The sequence below is a fragment of the Bos taurus genome, chromosome 24 (genome assembly GCF_002263795.3).
Source record: "Bos taurus isolate L1 Dominette 01449 registration number 42190680 breed Hereford chromosome 24, ARS-UCD2.0, whole genome shotgun sequence".
Taxonomy (NCBI): domain Eukaryota; kingdom Metazoa; phylum Chordata; class Mammalia; order Artiodactyla; family Bovidae; genus Bos; species Bos taurus.
The window spans coordinates 29,948,370-29,964,478 of NC_037351.1; the positions used below are offsets into that span (position 1 = coordinate 29,948,370).

Genomic DNA, 16,109 nt, shown 5'->3' on the forward strand with positions numbered 1-16,109 from the left:
CATACCTGAAGATGAGTTTTACTGGGTAACTGCAGTTTTTCAGCTCAGCAGATGTTATGAGCCAAATGGTCTGCACCATCATTTGGGATTTTCCTCAACACATAGCAACTAACCTCCGTAACCACGTTCTACAAGTCAGGAGCAGGTAGTGGAGACCCATCAACATTCAGAAACTCAAAACACCTCCTCCCTGCAGAAAGTCTCTTACTTCTTGGGTTAAAACTAGGATCAGATGGGCCAAAGAGTCTATCTGTCATCATGTTTGAGTATACATTCTCATATACAACATTTTTTAAATCTACCTTTAAACTATGTTATCCATATTATTCTTTCTTCTCATGATAAACCACTGAATGAAGGACTCAAGTGAAAACTTGATATATTCTGAAATTGTGTGAAAGAGGCACTTAAGTAGTCATCATTTTGAATAAAATGTTTGTGTACATAAAGATGTATTTTAAGAAATAAATAGTGATCAAGGAATCAGAAATTTTCTATAATGTATATAGATTAAAGATAATGTTTATAGATAGCTTAAGTTGAGCTCTGTTCTCTATAATGATGCTAAAATGGCTGTTTCCTTTGTATTTACAAATTACGATCCTTTTTTGTCTTTATCAGTTTGAACTTCACTATTTACAACATTTGACCACAATAAATATTTCTATAAGCCCAGAAAGAAAAAAATTAGTAGTGTCATTAATACAATGCAAATTCTGTAGAATCCATGTTATATAAATGGTTTTGGCCCCTCACGGCATATCCCATGTGCAACTCTGATATTGTTTATAGACTTTTATGGGTCTCTGTATTTTGCTGAGGAGATAGTCCTCATCAGAACCTCAGGAGTGAAAGAAAGTATCTGAGATAGTTTTTCTACCTATAACTAGAGCACGTGATCAAAACTATCTCTTTGATAATGCATAAATTAAAACTAATTCTATTGAAACTTTCTTTTGTAAAGTAGCACTTACCAAAGAACAAGTTTCCAGGAAAGAAAAGATGCACAGACAATTGGTGAAAATTCAGAGTACCAGTAAGGATCCCAGTGAAAGCTGCTACCTTGCTTTATTTCCCTTAATATGGAAAAAGTTATTATCCACAGAAGTCTTATGTTATATTCTGTGGTTGATCATCAAAACAAGGATGGAATAAACAAGATTCTTCACTATTTCATCACTGGTATGAGCCTTGCTCAAAATGTATTAAAAGGAAATATATCCTTCATACTATTACTGGATAATTCAATTAGGCCAATGTTCTGTGTATGTGGAATAATGAAATTTACTATGTTGACTAATTAGCCAATCAGATTTCTCTCATTTGCTAAGGCAATGGATTGTCTAAAATGTGACCATAAACAAAATAGATTTTATTAGGCATAATCTGCTTTGTAAACAAATGAAATTAATTCTTTGCCTGACCGAAAGCTTTGAAAATGAAAGACCAAAATTGAACACATGCTTCCAATCTTGGTTCTGTTACTGAGATGACACTTTATATAAAAGTTACTATTTAATTCCCCTCAAGTATTTCATACTTGAGACTAAATGACTCTTAGAAATATGTTCATCAACAGATGGGAGCCACTTATGGCCTCATAAACTCCGAAGCAAGTGAAATTATCTCAGCAAAATGGAAAGATTACAAGAAAGCTTCATCTGCTGATCTCCGAGATGATTCATGTGTTGCATATTGGCTCAATGGTGCAATGAATATTGACAGATAATCACCCCTGTTCATACGAGAGAAATCCTGAAGAAACGAATGCTTGTGATGTGTGTTTTTCATCAATCAGTAAGCAGTTTCCACACATACCCTGCATTTAGAGCAGTGCTAAATATGATGGAGGATGTAGAGGGAAGGATCAGCAGAGAGCCTGTTCTAAAGGGAACTTATGCCTTGAAAGAGAAGATGAACACACCATCAATGCTGCACAGAGAGTGTGTTATTACTCCCTTGCTTATTAACTACACAAAGCAGGCGGTGTGAGAGTTTGGTGAAGTCAACAAGCCATGAAAAGTGGCCAGGGAAGGATCGGGGAGAACCTTGAAAACCAAAGTTTCTCAGGTTTGATTCAGCAGGAAATATAATGTGGTGACACTGAAAATTTTGGAGTTGAGAAAATTAGGAAAATCAATGTAGGATTTTGAAACTATATCCTGTATTTTCCTTTTGACTCCATCAGCTCTGAGCAGCTACCAACCTTTCTCCAAGCTTCTCTGCTTCCACTCTGCAGCCCCCAGTCCATTCTCCACTTGGCCAGCAGACTGAGCTTCATGCACTGTCCATCACATCATGTTATCCTCCTATCTAAAACTTCCAATGGCTCATAGTACACCTCTGATAAAATCCTACTTCCTTTCCATGACCTAAATCCTAAATTCTCCTTGACCTGGTGCTCCTATGGCATGTGATCCTGCCTTCCTCTTTGATTTTATCTTGTGTTCTTGAGCCCTTAATTTAAAATATATTTATTTATTTATTTGTGTCTGAGCTGGGTCTTCGTTGCTGTGCAGGCTTATCTCCAGTTGTGGCAAGGGGGCTACGCTCTAATTACAGTGTGAGGGCTTCTCATCCCGGTGGCTCCTCTTGTTGCAGGAGCACAGGCTCTAGGGGGTCAGGCTTCAGTAGTTGCAGCTCCTGGGCTCTACAGTACAAGCTCAATAGCTGTGGCACGTGCGCTCAGTTGCTCCTCAGCATGTGGGATCTTCCCGGACCGGGGATCGAACCCGGGTCTCCTGCATTGGTGGAGCGGGTTCTTTCCCACTGAGCCACCAGGGAAGCCTGGGCCCTTCTCACTTACACAACAACCACGCTGGCCTGCCCTCTGTCCCTTTGCCTGACCAGGCTCGTTCCTATTTGGAGGACCTTTGCCCTCACTGACCCTGCCTGCAGTGCTCGGCTCCCAGATCTGGGGTTTCTTCTTGTCATTCAGATCCCACCTCGAGCAGCTTCTCCACAAATAGATCCAGACCCTAGAGCCCTAGTTCATGGAGTCTCTCCACTCTACTGCCTCCCATGCTCTACCACAATCTCTGTTTCAGTGTTTATTTTACATCACGCATATCATCATCAAAACTTTTGTTCATTTATCTGTTCATTATCTGCCTTCACTCACAAGAATATAAGTATCCTAAGAACAGGACCCTTGTCAGAGTTGTCTGGTCCTCTGTCCCCAGTGCCATTAAACAGGGCACATATTAAATGATTATAATAAGCATTCATCAAATGAATGCATCACTTAATTCTGCCAGCAGGCTATGCCGATAGTCTGGGTGTGAAAAAAAAAAAATATATGGCCAAGGTAAAGAATTTGCCTTCCAGTGCAAGAGACACAGGAGACACAGGTTTGATTCTTGGGTCAGAAGGATCCCTTGGAGGAGGAAATGGCAACCCACTCCAGTATTCTTGCCTGGGAAATCCCATGGACAGAGGAGCCTGGTGGGCCACAGTCCATGAGGTTGCAAGAGTCATACACAACTGAGCACACACACACAGGTGATACACTGATAGTGGGATGAACAGTTTAGAGAAAAAATGAAGAGTTTGGTGTCTGGGAGTGGGAAGCAAATTAACAACCTGAGACAGGGATTCATGCAAGGTCCCCAGGGTTACTGCAGGAAGACGATTCGTGGTTAAAAATCACATTTAATGAGTATATACCACATGCCAGATCACTTCTCAGCCTTTTGTCTAATATGTACATGGCAAGCATTGTGTATTTGTCCCATTTATTTTTCATGACTCCATAAAATCAGCGTCATTATCTCTCTTACTCTGGGGAGGCTGAGTCAACTATCCCGGGTTGATTGGTTAGCTGTCCTATTCCAGTGAGGGAGATTGATTTGGTAGAAAGTACTGGTTTAAGGTCAACTGAAAGTTACCAGTAAAGCATGAAAAGGATAAAAATTTACTAAGTCTGGTCTCCGTCCCATTTCACAAGTTGTTTGGCTGAAGGGGTGTGAAATGTGTGTCTCACAACCTACCTTGGCTCTCAGGGGTTTTGTGCAAAGTGCTCTGGGGCCCTGTGGGCCTCCATGGTTATCTTCCTCATTCTGTAACCACGCGGGGCTGGGAGCTGGAAATACCTTAAAGAAGACATCCAACAGGAAAGTAATTGGATGTAGGTAAGAGAGGAGATTAGTAGAGCAGAATGATAGCAGTTACCTTGCAGACCACCGCCTGGAGGGCAATAGGACCCCCAGGAAATAACCAAAATGCAATACACAAAACTCTTACGGTTTCTGTCTTTGGGGCCAACCATCTGATAAATTACCAACTTAGAACATGGAAACTAGACTTTACTGAAAATGAGTTCTATGCTGGGGTCCGGAGTAGAGACGATCCTGCTAATGGGTCTGGGGAGGTAGAAGATGCTGCAGCTCAACACTCAGGCATCCCTTTACTCGTGGCAAGAAGTGGACATTTATCCCCAACGTATAAATCCTAATGGAGACGGCATCATAGAGCCAGTGTCTCAATAAAAACCATGGGGACCAGGTTCACTTGTCACTGGGAGTCTACCAGGAATTGAAAGATACCTTCTGTTTTCCTCCTTTCATCCCTGATCCAGGCACACAGCTCAGCAGTGCCCATGATGAGTTTCCCCAGACTTACAGTTTTCCCAGACTTACAGTCGCTGAAATGCTGTAGTAATATAAAATAAGTTTTCTTAACAAGGCCGCCAGGGATGGAGTGAAGACATAACCCCTCCAAAACCACCAAGCCTGGATAGGTGTGTCTAACAGGAGTGTAGAAGCAGAAAAGGAAATAAAGATGCTGTGAAGATAAGAAGCTTCGTTCTGAGACATAAAAGCTAAGCAGATGATCAATATCTCTGTGTGCTTTATGCAGCATAAAAGGAAACCCAAAGTCCAGGCAGCATCATGGTTACATCGTGATATTCTAGAAGCAAGAGCCCAGGACCCGCTCAACCAAGCTAATTATTTGGGACTGTCCAGTAGAGCATCAGTTCTTGGTACCCAACTTATCTAATTCAAATTGGAGAAGAGAAGCAATCAAAGGCTTGGCGATGTCCACTGTTCAGTCTATTTGAAGCTGACATAGATACATCTAGCCACCTCAGGGTAGCTCAGTACAAAAGATAATATTCAGTTGAATCTCAGAGCAAGGAAATTCCATCATCTTCTAAATAAAGACGTGGTGGCACTGAGAGCCTTGTGGGGTAAACATGTGCTGTATGATGACAAACGGAAGAGTCAGACAAGCCTGGATCTTAACCTTAGCTCTAGGAGTTGCCAGCTGTAAGATACTGAGTAAGTCTCATGGGAATGTGAGCATAACCACCTGACAGAGTTGGGGGAGGATACACTTGTTTGAGCAGCACGTGACACAGGTGAAGCCCTCTGACAATATTCATCCCCAAACCACCCTCCCCACCCATCCTTTCCCTTGGTCTAGCAGGTACAGTGTAGCTAAAGGAGACTGGAGCTCTCACAGTCTCCCTGCCACTTGGTATAAATATATCAAATATATAGATTTATCGTGCTCCCTTGCTCAAGAGGGAGCATGGTCTGGACCTAGGAATCTCAATATATGAGTCTCAGGTAATGCAAGGGAGTCTTCCCCTGGGTCTGATAACTGGTCCAGAAGTGCCCGCCTTTTCTGTGGGTTTCACAAGTGAGTGATGCTCATCCATCCACTTTCATCCTGTTACAGTATTGGCTATAGTCTAGTTGTTAGTGGCTACAGTTATGGGAGGGCCCAAGAAAATCCCCAGTGTGAAGCCTGAGACCTCCTTCCTCCTGCCCTGAGCAGTATTCTCTGGCATGGGGAATAATGGAGTTAATAGACTGTGATGTTGTTTCTGAACAAGGTATGTCAACACGTGTTTATTCCTTCCAAGAAACAGATTATAGAATCATAGCAAGGGGAGGGGGGCAAGGATGCAGTGTCTGAAGGACCTTTAGAGAATTATGCTCGCCTGTTTGCTTGATGAGAGCGGTGTCTCTGTAAGTAGGTTAGGCAGAATCCTGTCCATCAGCGTCTCCATATAAGAGGAGTGTGGTTGGACGTCATCACCAGCCCTGCTGGTGTCACTGCTATTTGCCAGTGGACATTGCTGTCCCAGGGGCTCAAGTGGCTCTGTAGTGGGTGGAGAAGAAACAGTTCCCCAGGTAAATGCTGCTTCCCTGGTCTGGGGCTCTGCCTAAAGAAAGGAACAGGAAGGGTTGGACTGTCCCCAGTTCCTCCTTCCCCACCTCTTCACTCCCCACGGCTCCGTTCGAACAGTTGCAGTTACCAAGGCTGGGCTGTAGGGGGCAGGCGCCCCTCCGTGATCCTCGCAGTCCAGCAGGAGCTCATTCTGTACCAGCTCTGGAGGATGAAGTATTTCCGACTGAAAGCTCCCAGCCTCAGACTAAATGATCCGGACCAGTGCCGCTCATACCTGGCCTTGAGAAGAAAGGGAGACCAAAGGAGTTGTCTATGGCCATTGATACGTCGTAGCGGCCATTTCAATGACATCTTGAATCAAATTGTCATACTCAGGAGAAACTACGTCTTTTGGAAACTTCCAAAAAAGCTTCAAATATTATCATTAATGAAATAATATTCTTAAAATGAAGGTGATAAAGTTTATCTTAATACCTGAAGAGATCAGGGCTTCCCCGGTGGCACAGTGGTAAAGAATACTGCTTCCAATACAAGCGACTCAGGTTCCATCCCTGAGTCAGGAAGATCTCCTAGAGTAGGAAATGGCAACCCACTCCAGTATTCTTGCCTGGAGACTTCCATGGACAGAGGAGCCTGGAGGGATACACTCCTTGAGGTTGTGAAGAATCGGCGACCGAGCATGCGCATAAGCACAACGCGTGGAGAGATAAGACCATCCATACCACCGTCCACTGAAACAGATCGATCATCACTTTGTTTTGTCCGTGATTTGTTCACTCTGACCCCCTCCTTAGGTAACCCACTCTATTCTCTTGTTTCTCTGTCCTGCTTTGCTGTGAGTTTATGGCTTACAGTCTTCCTTTGCATTCTTTCTCAGCCTGAAATCCTGAAAAGAAATCCCTCTTGGCACACCCCCAGATTCCCCCGGGCAAGATCCAGTGCCCCAGGCCACCCTCTAACACAGGGCCCTATTAGCCCACGGTACCACCAAAGTGTGGGTCGCCCACTCTGGACTGAGAGGGTTGGAGCGGGCTTTGAAGAGGCATCCCTGAGTAAAGCTGAGTTGTCAAATATTGCCGGCGACTCAGCCAGAGGGGCGTGTGTGTCACTCAAAGATGCTGACACGGACAAATCTGATCTGGGTCTGGCAGATGCTTAGCCAAATAGGACAAATGGAATGTGTCCTGCCAGAGTCACTGCTGCCGTCACAGTCGGCGTGGCTGTTGCCAGGGCTCACGTAGCTTCGGGCTACTAGGCAGCGGATGGCGAGGAAACAGGGCCTTGACTGCTTCCTGGGACAGGGCTCTTACCTGTGCTAAAGCCCTGTGTGCCTTAAACAGGTTCAGTGAAGAGGCTCCGTTTCTTCAGTTGAAAAGCGGAAGTGGAAGATTCTCATGGCAGTAGGGGGTGGTGTGTGCAATGGGTCTGCACATAGCAGGCACTTAGTAAACAGCAGACACTGTGATCATCTGCCCCTCTATCTAGGAAATACTTTCAAAGCCCATACATTCAGCTAGCACCTCCACCAGCCAACACTTCCCGAATCTGTACACCCAGCTTTGGAGTCCCGATACTGACAGATTTCCCAAGGCACCTCCAACTCCAGAGGCCTGAACTTGAAGATAGTTAAAGTACCCACCACACCCACACCCCAGCCTCCCATAACCCTCTGCTTCTGTGTCCTCTCTCTGGGAGATGGGAATCCATTCTCTCTACTTCCTTTACCGCCACTCTCCCAGTCTGATCAGTTTCCTAAATTGGCCCCAAATAATTCCTTCTTCTTCATTTTGACCCCATTGTTTGAGTTCTCCTAAGAATTCCTGATGGACAGTCTCAGTTGTCTTCTAGACGATCCCCTTTCTCCAGGCATGCCTTCTTGCCGCTGCTGTTTACAGAATACTCATTCTAAGTCCCTGCCTTCAAAAATCCCTGTCACCTACATGGCAAAGTCTAGATTCTATATGGGCCCAAGGCCTTCCTGGGATGACTCCAACCCGCTTGCCTCTCCTATCTGAATCTGGTCCCCCAAGAGTCCCCCTGATGGTACCTTCCCATCCTGGCTGGTCCACCTGTCAGCTTCCCAGTCATCCTCCTAGACTCTCAGGCATCCACCTCCTCTGTGAGATTTGCCCCACAAAACAGCTCTTGAGAAAAATTAAGTACTATTTTCTTTGTTCCCAAATACCCTATGCATCCTTTCATTATGGCAATTGTCACAACTTTTTCACAAGCTGCTTTTTTTAATCAACCCAGTTAAACTTTGGCTTCCTCACAGGACTATAAATTTTATCTCCTTCATCCATTTCTACAATGCCAAGAACAACATACAGCAGAAGTTCAATGTGTATCAAATGAATGCTCAAAATCCTTGAGCACATAGTTTCCATCAGCCTCACAATAGCAGATAAAGTATTGCAGAACTGAAACTCATGACAGCATAAAGCCAATGTAAGTTAGTTGCCTGAAAAACGGAAAGTACAGGAATGATATTGCTTTTGCTTCCATTGAATCAAAACATATGTTTATGCAAAATACTATTCCAGATACTTATGGCAATAATACAGATTTATAAGAATGTACTCTGTATAATTTTATGTGGAAGCCTGGATGAGAGGGGAGTTTGGGGGAGAAGGGATACATGTATATGTATGGCTGAGTTGCTCTGCTGAGCACCGGGAACTATCACAGCATTGTTAATCAACTATACTCCAATATAAAATAAGTTTTAAAAAGACAAAGTAAGGCAAAAGTAGTTCCTATGGCTGATTCACGTTGTGATATGGCAGAAACCAACACAATATTGTAAAGCAATTATCCTCCAATTAAAAATAAATTTTTAAAAAAGCAGTTCAATCACATAATAGAATGTCCATATATTCAGGAAAGTGACTTAGAAAATGTAATATGAAAAATCTAAAATAAAAATGCACTAGTGGGAATGGGTGCAAACAGAAAGGAGAGAAAAAAAAATTAGACTGTACTCTGACCTTTAATAAACTTAAATAAATTGGAAAGCTAGTCACCTAAATAACCAACTATAACAACCAACGGCTGCTGGTGCTGCTGCTAAGTCACTTCAGTCGTGTCCGACTCTGTGCGACCCCATAGATAGCAGCCACCAGGCTCCCCCGTCCCTGGGATTCTCCAGGCAAGAAACAAAAAGTGCTAAACAGAGGACCCGACTCGCAGACTGAGCAGACTTATCTTAGTACCCTGCACTCACATTTCTGCTCTCCCAGCCTCCAACAGCTTCCTGCTGGAGCCTTTGCCACTGTGGCAATATATTAATTAAGTGTGTAATTATCTGATTTTTTTTCCTATAAGGATATCAGCTCCACAGTGTCAAGGACCACATTTGTCTTCTCCACCACTGCATCACTGTCATCTAGCACAGTGCCTGATGTATAGTAGGGGTTCCATGACTTTGAGAGGGAAAGAGGAAGAGCAATTAATTTAAATGTTGGAGATCAGAGAAGACTTCATAGAGGTACAGTAGACCTTAAAAATTAAGGAGAGTGAGGCTTTCACATTTACTGCAGAGTTCACGTATATTCCACAATTTTTGTTCCACTTCTTTTAATACTCTTTTTTTCATCTGTGGTTACATGTCTTTCAGCTAATTTTACAGTAATATCCACTCTTTAAAGGCACACTTGGAAAACCCTAGCTTTATGTCAGAGTTTACAATTTAGCTGTGTCTGAAAAGAGTTTCTCCAGTGAGACGATCAAATCTCAGTGTAGGCTGGAATAAAGTTATTTTCCTTACAGGTGGTACAGACTAAGTGCTGAAGTTGTTTCAAAGAGAGTGGAATCCCTCTCTAGAGACCTGGGTGGTTTTAATGAGGAAAGTGGGACTTTCAGCTTAGGAGATTCAGAAAGTCCCAATAAAGGGGGAGAGCATGGATAGGGGATGCTGAGAGACTGCTAGAAACAAGTAAAGGACAGAACACATCAGGAAAGGAGCAGACCACTAAGTGAGCAGAGATCCAGTGGTGACAGGCTGCCAATGCCAACTAAGGAAATAAGACTTTTATTTATATGTTGGTGTGTGCTCAGTCCCTCAGTCATGTATGATTCTTTTGCAACCCCATGGACTGTAGCCCACCAGGCTCCTCTGTCCATGAGATTTCCCAAACAAGAATACTAGAGTGGGTTGCCATTTCCTACCCCATATCTGTAGTTGAACCAGTTCCAGATTTTAAGGGATGAAAAATAAAATATTTTAAGAAGACTAATTTGGCAGTAATTTTCAGGAAAACCAATTAGGAGGCTACTAAAGAATATCTCCAATTAAGAAATAATAAGTACAAAAGAAAAGTTTTTTTGAAATACTTTATGAGATGTAAATTAACCAATTTACTTTCTGATTGTCAAAGCATCTCTCAGATTCTGTCAGTGGGGACCAGAATGTACTAGAACCATTTCAGAAATAGAAGATAGTGCAGGAGGAGCTAATTTGGGGAGGAACAGGATAAGTTTGACTTTATATGCATTTGCTTTAGGGACAGTCTGAACCAAGTGCCCTGAAGGAAAATGGGAATGTAAGTTTCCTCTTATTATTACTGTTACTGTTGTTATTATCACCATCATGATGGAAATTCATTGGTTTAAGCCTCCAATTTAAAATTCCATTAACCTTGGGACTTCCTCGTGGTCCAGTGGTTAAGAATCCACCTTCCAATGCAGGGTACTCAGGTTCAGTCTCTGGTTGGGCAATTCGAATTCCAATTGCTGCAGGGAAACTAAGCCTGCAAACCACAGTGAAGACCCAACACAGCCAAAAAAAAAAAAAAAATACTATTAACCTTTCTGTTAGTGGTCCAAACCCCTCAGTCTTTGCTGTGATTTAAAGGCAAGTAGAGTGAGGCAGGGCAGGGGTGGGAGGGGAGAGGAGGGATGTCACAAGATCCTAGTAATTGTTTTTATAAAGGTGAGTGATAGTGAAATGAGGCGTTGCTGGGAGAGGGTCTCATGTCCATTCACCCAGAAGCCTCATGGGGTGCCTGGAGTGAAGCCTTTGTTCATACCTTGATTTGATCAAAGCTAAGGAAACAGATTGATACTCAGTAAACCAGTAGGAGACTGAAGTCAATATGAGCACTGAAATTTTCCCTTGTGCAGTCATCTCCCCAGCCATACTGGTGATTGGAAAGTGTCTGGAGAAATACGGACCTCCAGCAAAGGGAAGTGGGTATCTGTGAAGGGTATTTCAACTGGTCCATGTTAGGGCCGACATGACACCTTGCCTACAGTAAAGCATTTACCTCTGCTTACTGAAATACTAGCATTCGGCATATTTGGGAATCTCTCTCTCCTGAATGGTATGAGATGAACTCTTTTTTTTTCCTCACCTTCCACTGCTATGCTCCACTACAGTGGACCCCAATTGCCATTATTGCTTGTGTTGGGCTTCTCAGGTGGCAGTACTGGTAAAGAACCAGTAGTCTTCTGAAGACTGTAAGAGACAAGGGTTCGATCCCTAGGTTGGAAAGATCCCCTGGAGGAGGGCGTGGCAACCCACTCTAGTATGCTTGCCTGGAGAATCCCATGGAGATAGGAGACTGGCAGGCTATGATCCATAGAGTCACACAGAGTTGGAAATGACTGAAGCGACTTAGCAGGAAAGCACACCTGTATGTAGAGTAAATTAGAATCAAGAGCCTCCTCCCCAGATTCTGTTTCAGGGCGTCACAGTGAGGCCTGGGAGTCCAGATGGCTGGCCAGCTGCCAGGAGTTCCCAGGCAGTACTGAGTGACTTTGAACCAATCTGATCTGGCAGGCCGGTAAGGGTCCCACCTCCACACCTACTTTAGCATGAGCAGCTCTCCTTGTGCCTCTTTTATTTGTTTTCTCTTCTGCCAAAGATTTGTTTGAATACAGATTTTCGGCCCCTTAACAAGAATCAGTCAATTATTTATCTAAGTTAACCTTGATCTTCTGATTAGCTCTGGTTTTCTTCAACAAGGTCAAAAAATGACTCCTTAGAAGCCCATTGTTAAATTATAATCACATTTACTCATTCAACAATTATTTATTGGTCATCTATGCATCAGGTAACATGCTAGATACCAGTGATCCAACAAAGAACAAGAAAGATGAGACTTCTGCAGTCATATTCTAGGGCAAGAGAGATGGATGGGGTGGAAATAGCATAGGAGTAAGTAAAATCATTTCATATCATGATAAGTAGTATGAGAAAAATAAGCAGGGTTCAGTGAGAGAAAATCTCAGAGAGGAACACAAATTAAACAAGGTGTACAAGGAACACCTCCCTACAGAGATGACTTCTGAGAGTCACCAGGCGTGCTGGCTGCTAAGAGCTTGAATAAGATAGTGATAAGTGTTCATAGAATTGCAGAACTGGAAGCCCTGATGAACTAACTGGATGGTTAGATGCCAGGGGTCAGAGACGTGATGGAGGTGGTGCAGACTCTGGCAATAGCAAGGTCCATGTAAAGTGGAGACGCTTCTGTGAAAGGCGAGATGGTCAAGGAGCAGAGAGTTTATTGGGTGTCGGAGTCACTACACATGATGACAAAGTGGGGATGAAGAAGCAGAGTCTGAGCCTGGAGCTGAAGTCTTCAGTGCACGAAGTGGAAAGGTCAGTGGAAAAAGCAGGTGACCAGATAGGGAGAGGAAAAGGGGGTGGAGCAGGACCCAGGTGCTTCCCAGAAGCAGGAGGGCAGGCTGGGGGCGTGTCCTGGAAGCTACAAGAAAGGACAAGCAAGCAGCTCCCCATCTTCTGGCCTGAGAGACAAGTGGCATAAAGAAGTGAAGTTTCATCTACTTGAAAAAGTGCAAGAGTCATCAGAAAAAGTCATGGAAAGCAAACATTCCAGAAGTCCCTGAAGAATAAAGGGAAATCTGATGACCACAAGCAGAAGGTCCAGAGGGCGATCAGAGGGCTGATTTCATTTTTGTTTTTGTTAATGGGGCAGGGAGAGAATTAATTGGGCCATCTGTAGACACACAAATTACAGCCTGGATAATAATGGACAACTGGGGAGCCTTGAAATTCACTAGGTCACTGGGATGAAATACTATTACAACAATGATGAATAGTAAAACAATAATAAGAGCGATTATTGCTTATCGTTGGAGTTGAAGCAGTAGTAGCAGAAATGTAGCGGCAGTTTGATCTCAGGGCTATGCTCAGTACTTCCCGTGCCACCGTGAATGACCCTGTGATCTTTCAGACTGTTACCAAAAGTGGGGACTGACTGCTCGATACTCAAATGCCATTAAAGAGGCCAGGCTGATGGAAAGGAAAGTTTGCTTTATTTTGGATGCTGGGAACAGGGACTGGGGGGTGGGCAGGTGTCTGTCCAAAGGTCGACCGCCCCCCTCCAAGACAATCAGGTGGCAAGAACTTTTATAGATGGGGGGAATATATGCAGAAACAGCATAGTCAGCTTTGACAGTCATCTTGAAACTGGTCATCAATGGTCTGACTAGCGTCATCTTGATTGTTTTAGGTACAGTTAATCTTCAGTTCCAGGGTCAGGTTGTTTCCAATTCCTTGAGGCCAGTTCTCAGAATTGTGGCAGCTTACATCATGGCTGCAGTCTGGTCATCATGTGGTTGACTTCTTCACTTCAGTGAAACCCTACTGAAACTGGGGGTTTCAGTATCTATAAGACAGCTCACAGGTTATGGCTCAGAATATTACCTGTAGCCCTTGAAAGTGAAAGTCGCTCAGTCGTGTCCAACTCTTTGCAACCCCAAGGACTATACAGTCCATGGAATCCTCCAGGCCAGAATACTGGAGTGGGTAGCCTTTCCCTTCTCCAGGGCATCTTCCCAACCCAAGGATCAAACCCAGGTCTCCCGCATTGCAGACAGATTCTTTACTAGCTGAGCCACAAGGGAAACCCAAGAATACTGGAGTGGGTACCCTATCCCTTCTCCAGCAGATCTTCCTGACCCAGGAATCGAACCAGGGTCTCCTGCATTGCAGAAGGATTCTTTACCAACTGTGCTATCAGGGAAGCCCAAACAATACTTTTAGTTCCCATATCAGGGGTCGAACCCAGGCTGCCTGGGTAGCCCTTGAGGAGGATCTAAAAGTCCTTGGCTTTGCTTACTGACTAAACTATTATTGCTTGGTCACCTTTGACTGTTTTCTTTTCCTTCTTCATGTTCTTACTTCCCTGATTAAACTTACTTGTTGGCAAAAATTTTTTCCACAGACAAAAGGCCAGCAGAGGACATGGGAGGCAAGAACCATGGGGTCGTGCTCCATTTCAAAACCTCAAGTCAACTTTTATGTTATAGTGAAAACTTTGTGGACTACAAGTTGTTGATCAGGGTAAAGAGGGACTCAAAGCTTTCAGGTCACCCTGGCAGTCTCTGAGAAGATGGCAGACAAATGCTTTTAGAGTTGAAACTCCACATAGTTGGCTCAGTGATGTGGTGGGTCTTGGCAACTAATTTATGGAGTTCCATAAGTTGGTGTATGGTGGTCAGGGCTTACTCAGTCAACCTTCTTCCACCAGAAAGAAGCATATCTCCTTGAAGCTCAGCCAATGGAAGGACTGTGATGCCTGGAGGTGGCTCCCATATACAGCGCTTCATTCCTCTGCTCTTTTGCTCCATTTGCTGGAAAATTCCTAATCATCCTTGAAGACCTAATCTGCCAAGTCATACATTTCCTTCCTCCATGTAACAAATAATTACTAGAGACTATAGACTGTTCTTGACCCTGAGAACAAAATGCTAAATCCATCTATATCAGTAGCTGTCTCCCTCTAGGTATATATACACAAGTCTGCTAGGAAACTTTCCCCACCACTCCCTCCTCCCCCTAGGCTGGTAGTCCCATGCTTCAGTCCCCCAACACATCATTTTTTTCATTCATCTTTCTAATACCCTGCTGACAACCCCACGTGTATAGCTTCAGTTCAGTCTCCTCAGCCATTCTTTTCTAGTCCAAGTGAGATCATGTTACTTCTTTGCTCAGAACTCTCCAAAGCCTCTGTAGTTTACCCAGGGTAAAAGTCAAGGTTCTTAAAATTTGTGTCACTATCAGAGGAAGCCACCTTGTAAACCCTGTCTCCCAAGACTTCTTTTATCAAGTCACTTCTGAGAGTTGTAGGAAGGATATATTCAGATGAAGAACAGACGGTAAGTGGGCTGAACCATCCCACCAAAAGAACTAAATTCTCATCCTACTTTTGATACAGTTTTGTATCGCAGGACATCGAGTAGACATTTCTGGATTCCCTAGTCTTTCTTCACTTAGGAAAGAGGGAAGGTCTCATACATGAATGGAACTGTATGATACTATGAAATTATTGTGATAAATGAATTTTAGAAAAATAAAACATTTTCCAAAGGGAAAAAATTATATATCAGTTTTTGCAAGTGCCTGGAAAACTGAAGTGGCCGTTAGACTTTTTTAATTGGCCTTGCTATATTCTGCACATTATAGAATGTCCCCCCCCCCAAAAATAACAAAAATCTCAATCCAAATGCAGCTACATTTTGTATCTACATTCAGATGCACTAAGTCAATGCTTGAAGGTCACACACTTCAATAGCTCAAGAATCATTGACCTACAAAATGATGGAGTTATATTTTATTGCATTACAGGCAAAGTTAAGATAGAAAATTCAGGGCTTTTTCCTTTCTATCTTGTGTATACTTTTTCTGCATTTTGTAAGATTGTATGAGGGTTTCTCTGGTGGCTCAGCAGTAAAGAATCCGTCTGCAATGCAGGAGACACAAAGAGATGCAGGTTTGATCCCTTAGTCAGCAAGATCCCCTGGAGGAGTAAATGGCAACCCACTCCAGTATTCTAGCCTGAAGAATCCCATGGACAGAGGAGCCTGGCGGGCTACAGTCCTTAGGTTCACAAAGAGTTGGACACAACAGAAGTGACTTAAGACTCATACATGCACAAGATTATATAATTGACAGCCACGAATACAAAGATGGTACAAAAATAATAACAAACTTACTGTGACCATAG

General features: G+C 43.4%; 1 protein-coding gene and 1 long non-coding RNA gene across 8 annotated transcripts in view; one reads left to right on the forward strand and one right to left on the reverse strand.

Annotated features, from left to right (window-relative positions):
- Positions 1-16,109, forward strand: part of CHST9 (carbohydrate sulfotransferase 9) — a 284,326-nt gene that overhangs the window by 259,557 nt on the left and 8,660 nt on the right. The window lies entirely within an intron of this gene.
- On the reverse strand, positions 5,539-8,252 carry LOC112444146 (uncharacterized). The gene is made up of 3 exons (XR_009492708.1): positions 6,613-8,252; positions 6,266-6,417; positions 5,539-6,108 (listed from the first exon to the last, which is right to left on the reverse strand). It is a non-coding gene; the product is annotated as an uncharacterized lncRNA (long non-coding RNA).